Source organism: Prosopis cineraria, unplaced genomic scaffold (genome assembly GCF_029017545.1).
Source record: "Prosopis cineraria cultivar Desert tree isolate PC_DT_omini unplaced genomic scaffold, ASM2901754v1 PC2, whole genome shotgun sequence".
In the NCBI taxonomy this organism is placed as follows: Eukaryota; Viridiplantae; Streptophyta; class Magnoliopsida; order Fabales; family Fabaceae; genus Prosopis; species Prosopis cineraria.
In genome coordinates this window covers 36,436,237-36,444,269 of record NW_026555333.1, presented here as the reverse complement: position 1 = coordinate 36,444,269, position 8,033 = coordinate 36,436,237, and the positions used below count along the sequence as shown (strand labels likewise).

General features: G+C 37.9%; 1 long non-coding RNA gene across 1 annotated transcript; it reads left to right on the top strand.

Moving 5' to 3' along the window:
- Window positions 1–6,240: 6,240 nt before the first annotated feature.
- LOC129301707 (uncharacterized) lies at window positions 6,241–8,033 on the top strand. The gene is made up of 3 exons (XR_008591075.1): window positions 6,241–6,476; window positions 6,939–7,011; window positions 7,975–8,033. It is a non-coding gene; the product is annotated as an uncharacterized LOC129301707 (long non-coding RNA).

Here is an 8,033-nt window from a genome sequence, read left to right as displayed (position 1 = left end):
TGGATATTTTGATTGGTATTATTGTCTTTATGTAAATATATAATTTGTATGTCCTTTTAATTTGAGAGAAGAATAGATGCTCCACATAGGTTGTTGATAAACTTTATTTTTGATCTGTATATGGGTTGTTGGCTGGAAGGAGCTACGCTCCTGATTTATACTGTTATCTGTCAGAATTTTGTTGTAGAATTCTCGGGAGATCCTAGTTACAGGGGAGGTTCTGCCGAAATTTTTACAAAAATATCGACACTCTTTTATAATATTAAATCCAATAAGTTATTTTAAATTTTCATAGGATTTGATTAAATTTTGTTCCTTTTTTTTGTAAAAAAAAAATGAAAAAATGAAATCAATGTTTATTTTAAGGCTTACGGGAATGTGTAAGTGACTCATACCCGTGCCGGTCACCCTCTATTTTGGGGTGTGACAATTTGGTATCAGAGCCAAGGTTTTTACATATAAAACCATGTGGAGCAGAAACTTGCCAGTGAGGTTTCAATTATCATTATGAACCCGGGCATAATTATAATTGAGACATCATTGGAAGTTCTATAGGAAGTTTTCAAACGACGTTTGTTTTTTTTTATTGACTTTTTATTATATAAAGGAATTGTATTTTGAATTAAATATTTCTTTTGTTTCTTGATATAGTGAAATATGCCACCCAGACGTCGAGTATCTACCAGGAGCTCCACTAGCAGTAGAGCCTCTGGCAGAATTTCTCCGACAGATGATATGCCCTTGAGAGGTAGAGGACGGCGTCAGAGTAGGATCAGGGCTAGGGGTGGTCGAACCCTTAGGCCCCTTCAAGATATTCCTTCTAGAAGTGATCGAGTAAGTTCTCAATCTGAAGAACAAACAGTCCCTTCGACAAATGATACCCCAGAGGAAAATCCTATAGTTAAGTTATCGGAGTTTATGAAGCTAAACCCATCATCTTTTTCGGGAACTAATGCACGAGAGGACCCAATTGAGTTTCTCGAAGGAATTGAGAAGAGATGTAGGGCCTTGAGATGCCCTGATGCTCAGTATGTTGAATTTGCAGTGTTCCAACTTCAAGGGGTAGCAAGTACTTGGGCAAAAACAGTCCCAGGTTTGCATGCAACGAGAGCACCTTCTTTCACTTGGGAAGAATTCAAGACTACATTTCTAAATCGCTATTTGCCTCAGAGCACTAGAGACGCAAAAGTTGAAGATTTTCTGACTTTAAAGTGTAGTAAAGGAATGTCTATAGTAGAATATGACCAGAAGTTTACTGAATTATCCTCTTTTGCTCCTCATATTATACCGACTGAAAAAGAACGAATTAGCAGGTTTGTACAAGGATTACCAGTTCACATACATGACAACATAGCACCTATGTTGAGTCGTGATATCACCTATGCTGAGATTGTTGATAGTGCATTGAGAATTGAGAATCGACATAAGGCAGAAGAAGCAATTTCTAAGAAACGCAAGAGGGAGCATGATGAGAAATTTCCTGGTTCTTCTTCCAAGAGTCATCAATTTTCAAGTCAATCTCACTTTCGTGCCTCACAATCTAAGCCTAGATCATTTGGTTCACCATCAGTAAGCACTCCCGTTGTGAGACCCAATTCTGGTAATGTGAGACCTCGAGCCCAGTCAGTGCCGAATCAATCAGGTTATGCTAGAGTCCCTTGTAATAGTTGTGGAAAATATCATTCGGGACCGTGCTATAGAGTGTCTGGTGCATGTTTTGAATGTGGACAGACGGGCCATTTGAGAAGAAATTGTCCATATCTACAGTCTGTGTCAAGTCACGGATCAATTCAACCTTCTCCTCGCCCTACTTCCTCATCAATCCCACCTGCTAGAACTGCTTCTACTTCAGCTAGCAGGGGTAAATTTGGAAGGGGAAATGGTCAGCGGGGACAATCTTCCTTAGGACAAAGGCAGGCGAGAGTTTATGCCATGACAAGACAGGATGCTAAAGCCTCAAATGCTGTTGTTACAGGTATTATAACTGTGTGTTCTAATCAAGCTTATGCATTATTTGATCCTGGATCCACTCATTCATATGTGTCCGCTTATTTTGCTAAGAGGTTGGGTAAAGAACCTATCCAACTTGATAAGTCATTTGTAGTTGGTACTCCAGTAGGGGAATCTTTAATTGTTTCTTATGTGTACAAGTCTTGTGAAGTGTCTCTTGAGGGCAGAGAAACCCTTATTGATTTGATGATGCTTGATATGATTGATTTCGATGTCATCCTGGGCATGGACTGGTTAGCTTCTTGCTATGCTACCGTTGATTGTCACTTAAAAGTAGTGAAATTTGATATTCCAGGTGAAACTTCTTTTATATTGCAAGGAAGTTTTATAGAAAGACCTACTAATCTTATTTCAGCTTTAAAAGCCCAACAATTACTGCAGAAGGGTTGTCAAGGTTTTTTAGCGGTGATAAGGGACATTGATAAACCCACTGTTAGTTTGGATCAAATTCCTGTTATTCGGGAATTTCCTGACGTTTTTCCAGAAGAGTTACCTGGATTGCCACCTGATCGAGAGATTGAATTTGCCATTGATTTAGTTCCGGACACTCAACCAATTTCTATTCCACCTTATAGAATGGCACCTTCTGAGCTGAGAGAACTAAAGACTCAATTGCAAGAACTGTTAGATAAGGGATTTATCCGACCTAGCACATCTCCTTGGGGAGCACCAGTACTTTTTGTGAAGAAAAAGGATGGGTCATTAAGACTCTGTATTGATTATCGGCAGCTTAATAAGGTGACGGTGAAAAACAGGTACCCATTGCCTCGTATAGATGATCTTTTTGATCAGTTGCAAGGAGCTCAGTATTTTTCCAAAATAGATTTACGTTCAGGTTATCATCAATTAAAGATCAAGAAAGAGGATATACCTAAGACTGCATTTAGAACCCGATATGGTCATTATGAATTCCTAGTAATGTCATTTGGGTTAACTAATGCACCAGCAGCTTTTATGGATCTAATGAATCGGGTGTTTAGACCGTTTCTTGATAAGTTTGTGATTGTTTTTATTGATGATATTCTGATATACTCAAAGAGCCTAGAGGAGCATGAACATCATTTACGGATGGTTTTACAGACGATGAGGGAACAATAACTTTATGCCAAATTCTCTAAATGTGAATTTTGGCTTGATAAAGTTACCTTTTTAGGACATGTTGTTTCTAAAAATGGTATTCAAGTGGACCCAGGCAAAGTAGAAGCGGTGCAAAATTGGCCAAGGCCAACAACTGTTACAGAAATTCGCAGTTTCTTAGGTCTTGCAGGATATTATCGTCGTTTTGTCAAGGATTTCTCTAAAATAGCAGCTCCACTGACAAGATTAACTCAAAAGAATGTGAAATTTGAATGGAGTAACAAGTGTGAAGACAGTTTTCAAAAGTTAAAGGAGTGTTTGACTTCGGCACCAGTTTTGAGTTTACCATCAGGCAATGGAGGGTATGTAGTTTATTGCGATGCTTCTCGTGTGGGTTTAGGCTGTGTTCTAATGCAGCATGGACGAGTTATTGCTTATGCCTCAAGGAAACTTAAGAAACACGAGCAAAACTACCCAACTCATGACCTAGAGATGGCAGCAGTTGTTTTTGCGTTAAAAATTTGGCGTCACTATCTTTATGGTGAGACATGTGAAATCTATACTGATCATAAGAGTTTAAAGTACATTTTTGAGCAAAAAGATCTTAATCTTAGACAAAGAAGGTGGATGGAGTTACTGAAGGATTATGACTGTACAATTCTTTACCATCCTGGTAAGGCAAATGTGGTGGCTGATGCCTTAAGTAGAAAATCGATGGGTAGCTTGGTGCACATGACTTCGACAAGGAGGCCTTTGGTGCAAGAAATTCATAAACTTGAGCAGAGTGGAGTCAAGTTTGAAATTATTGATAAGGGACCATTTCTGGCTCATGTACAAGTTCGTTCTTCTTTAATGGATCAGATTAAGAGTGCTCAATTTTCAGATCCAAAATTATGCAAGTTAAAAGAAGCAGTTATAGCTGGAAGTAACATTGAGTTTGAAATTGACCAGGAAGGAATATTAAAGTGCAAGGGTAGAATTTGCGTGCCACACGAGGAAAACTTGAAACGACTTATCATGGAAGAGGCTCATCATTCTTCATATACCGTGCATCTAGGAGCAACTAAAATGTATCAAGATTTGAAACAACTGTATTGGTGGGATGGCATGAAAAAGGATGTGGCAGACTTTGTCTCACGCTGTTTGACATGCCAGCAAGTTAAGGCAGAACACCAAAAGCCAGCTGGGCTACACCAAAGGTTAGAAATACCAGAATGGAAGTGGGAAAATATCACAATGGACTTTGTCACCGGGTTACCTCGCACTGCTAAGGGGTATGATTCTATCTGGGTTATTGTTGATAGACTGACGAAATCAGCTCATTTCATTCCAGTAAAGACAACATATAATGTTGATAAATATGTTCAATTATATATTGATGAGATTGTGCGATTGCATGGAATTCCAATATCCATAATTTCTGATAGAGGTCCTCAATTTACTTCCCGATTTTGGAAATCTTTCCAAGAAGCTTTGGGCACTCGATTAGACCTTAGTACTGCTTTTCACCCACAAACTGATGGCCAGTCTGAGAGAACCATTCAGATACTTGAAGATATATTAAGATCTTGTATTCTGGATTTTGGTGGCAGTTGGGACCGTTACTTAGCTTTGGTAGAGTTTTCTTATAACAACAGTTATCAATCTAGCATACAAATGGCCCCATATGAAGCACTTTACGGCAGGCAATGTAGGTCTCCTATTGGGTGGTTTGATGTTGGTGATACTAAGCTGTTGGGACCAGATTTGGTGCAAGATGCTATTGAGAAAGTGAAAATAATTAGAGAAAGATTAATAACAGCCCAAAATCGACAGAAGTCTTATGTTGATAATCGACGTCGAGAATTACAATTTATAATTGGAGACAAAGTATTTCTTAAGGTGTCTCCTATGAAAGGAGTAATGAGATTTGGGAAAAAGGGTAAATTGAGCCCAAGATATGTTGGTCCATTTGAAATTCTGGAAAAAATTGGTGCAGTTGCTTATCGTTTGGCGTTACCGCCTGAATTGTCAGGTATTCATCCGGTGTTTCATGTATCAATGTTACGGAAATATTTATATGACCCTTCTCATGTAATTGAAGCTCAGGGGATTCAAATATCCCCAGACTTATCTTATGAAGAAGTTCCAGTAGCTATTTTGGATCGACAAGTTAAGAAGTTGCGGTCAAAAGAAATCACTTTGGTGAAAGTGCTATGGCGAAATCATTCTCAAGAAGAAGCCACGTGGGAAATTGAAGCCGACATGCGTGCTAAGTACCCACACCTATTTGTGGAATAAGGTAAGTATAAATTTAAATTCGGAGGACCGAATTTCTTAAGGGGGGGAGAATGTGATAACCCTTATAAAAATAAATTAATATACATATATATATATGATAATTGGTTTATGTATGTTTATATTAAATCCTTATACAATTATGCTAATAGAGGAAGCTGATGTAGTGGTAGTTGGGCTGGATTATTTTCATTTGGTCCCAAGTTCGAACCGTAGTGAGCCCATAGAATATTTTTCTTCCTTTGCTGATTTTCCTCATAAGAAAATTACCAAATTACCCCTAACATAATTATATTTTTATTTACTCTTCTTTTGTTCTTCAGAAAGGATTCTGGAGCAAAAGAGAAAGAGAGAGTCGGTGGAGAGAGTAAGAGAAATCCTAGGTCTAGAAATTTCACTTCCTCCGTATACAGCAGTCACTGGCGTTGAGGTTCCGTCCGCCGTTGCTAGTGGATTGAGGTGTGCGTAAGTGGCTTCCTTCTTCCTTGCCGTGACGCCGTCTGATGTGTATGCGGGCTCGAGCTGCAACTCGCCTTCTCCTCTGTTCTGGGTGTTATAAAAGAGCACGCTAAACCTTCTCCTTCTTCCTCCTTGAATCGTTGCTGCTTCTCTTCAGTTTTAGCTGTTATTATCGTCGGTACGCTTGCCTTTACTCCATCTGTCGTTGGTCAGTCAACGAGTGATCTTTGCACTCTGTTTTCTTTATTTATTTCAGATCACCGAGCTCTTTCTCCCTTCTTTATCCAGGTGCATGTGTGAGTATTTAGATCTTCCTTCTCTTTATTATCACCAGTGATTATTGTAAGAAAGAGTTGGAGACTTGTGCTGCACCGATTGCTCCGGCTATCTTTCGTGCTCTTTGTCTCTGTTTTTTTTTCCTCTTCGTTTTCTGTTTTGGTTCTATCTGTGGCGTCATCTTCGAGTAACAGCTGGGATGAGAAACCAAGTTGCCAGAGCTGCGGCAGTGCTGTTATGAATATGGATTATTGTTGCTGATTCATTTCCTGTGTTTCCTTGCGAGTAGTGCTCAGTTTTCTGCGTCCCTGTTCTGCTGCAATCTTCATTTTCTTCTTCTTTCTCCTTTGTTGTCCGCTGCCATCTGGGTTGAGAAGGTGAGAAATTTTAAACTCTCCTATTGCTAATCCACTATGTCGTGAGAGTAAGAGATAAGGACATGTGTGACGTGCGTATACGTGAAATGCAGAAGTAGAGTTGTATGCGCTACTATTACTGTTTGGTATATGTAATCATGGCAACCTCACATTGTTCTGTCATTATTCATGCTGTTACGTAAGAAAAAGAAGAAAAAGGAAGAAGAAGAGAGGAGGAATTTCTATTTAAATGAATATTGCGGTTATGCAAGGAAGCAAGATGATATTGTAGATTGAGATTCCAATTAGAAATTATGGAATTAGACGATATTGCAAGATCTCAATAAAACTGAAAAAAAAAATTAGGAAGGAAAAACATTAACATCAACTTCGACAATTATGTATGTATGTATGTTGTTTGGTAAAATACCCAGGACAAATTTATTTAATTATTTAATTATTTATTTATTTATATTCTAATAGGGTGTGCAGAAGAAAGGGAACCTGACCAAAATTGAAAGAAAGGATATCTTTAAAAATTTTGAAGCTCCGACGAGTAAGTGAATAGCATTCCATTTAATATTTTATCTTTATTTTAATAGCCTCTTCCTGAATTATTTTTCTTATGAATTATATTAATTATGAAAATTTTAAGATATCAGTGAAAGACAAACGAGTTATGATATATGCATTCATTGATTTTTACAAAGATATTTCCAAGTTTGATGGAAGTAATCTTGTATGGTTGTTAAACTTTGAAATTTATTGGATACTCGATTAATACAAAGTTATGATTTTGACAAACGTTGAGATTTGACACAATTCATGCGAGTTTGATTTTGAAAATGACAATTTAAATTCAAAATAATCATTTCTCTCGCATGTTGAAATGGGATTTCTAAGAGAACTTTACACAGAACACTGTTACTAACGGCAGTTCCGTTAGTCCGTAGCGCGCTGTGGTTAAATACTAGCTAGTTTGTTTCGTGAGTTTTATTCTCACGTTTGGTATTCGTGGGCTTCATACCCGCGTTTGATTTCGTGGCCTGAGCCACGTTTGGTTACTTACCCTCGTGGGCTGTGTGTCCACGTTTGATTCGTCGCTCCGGCTGCGTTTGGTTATTTACCCTCGTGGACTGGTGTGTCCACGTTTGTTTTCGTGGCATAAGCCGCGTTTGGTTATTTACCCTCGTGGACTGAGTGTTCACGTTTGTAACCTGTTCTGTTGAGTTCTCGAAATTTTAAATGTTGATTAATATGTATTTTTTGAAATTTATCCGGTGTTGACTAGTAATTTGTATTACTTTGAGTTATATGAGAGCAAATGGTTTCTTTAAGCATGAGAACATAAATTGTTCTCTACTTATTCTTATTTTTCAAATATGATTATAATTTATATGCTTATAATTTTGGTGGAATTACTTTCAATTATTTGACACCATTATTAGAGACTGTCAATTTAAATTTTAAGAATTTTATTATGGGAATGCTATTCACTGAAAAAATTATTTGGCTTCAGATTGGTTAGCTGACGCCGATTCTACCAGCAACCTCAAAAGGGCAACTAGCTACAGTGGG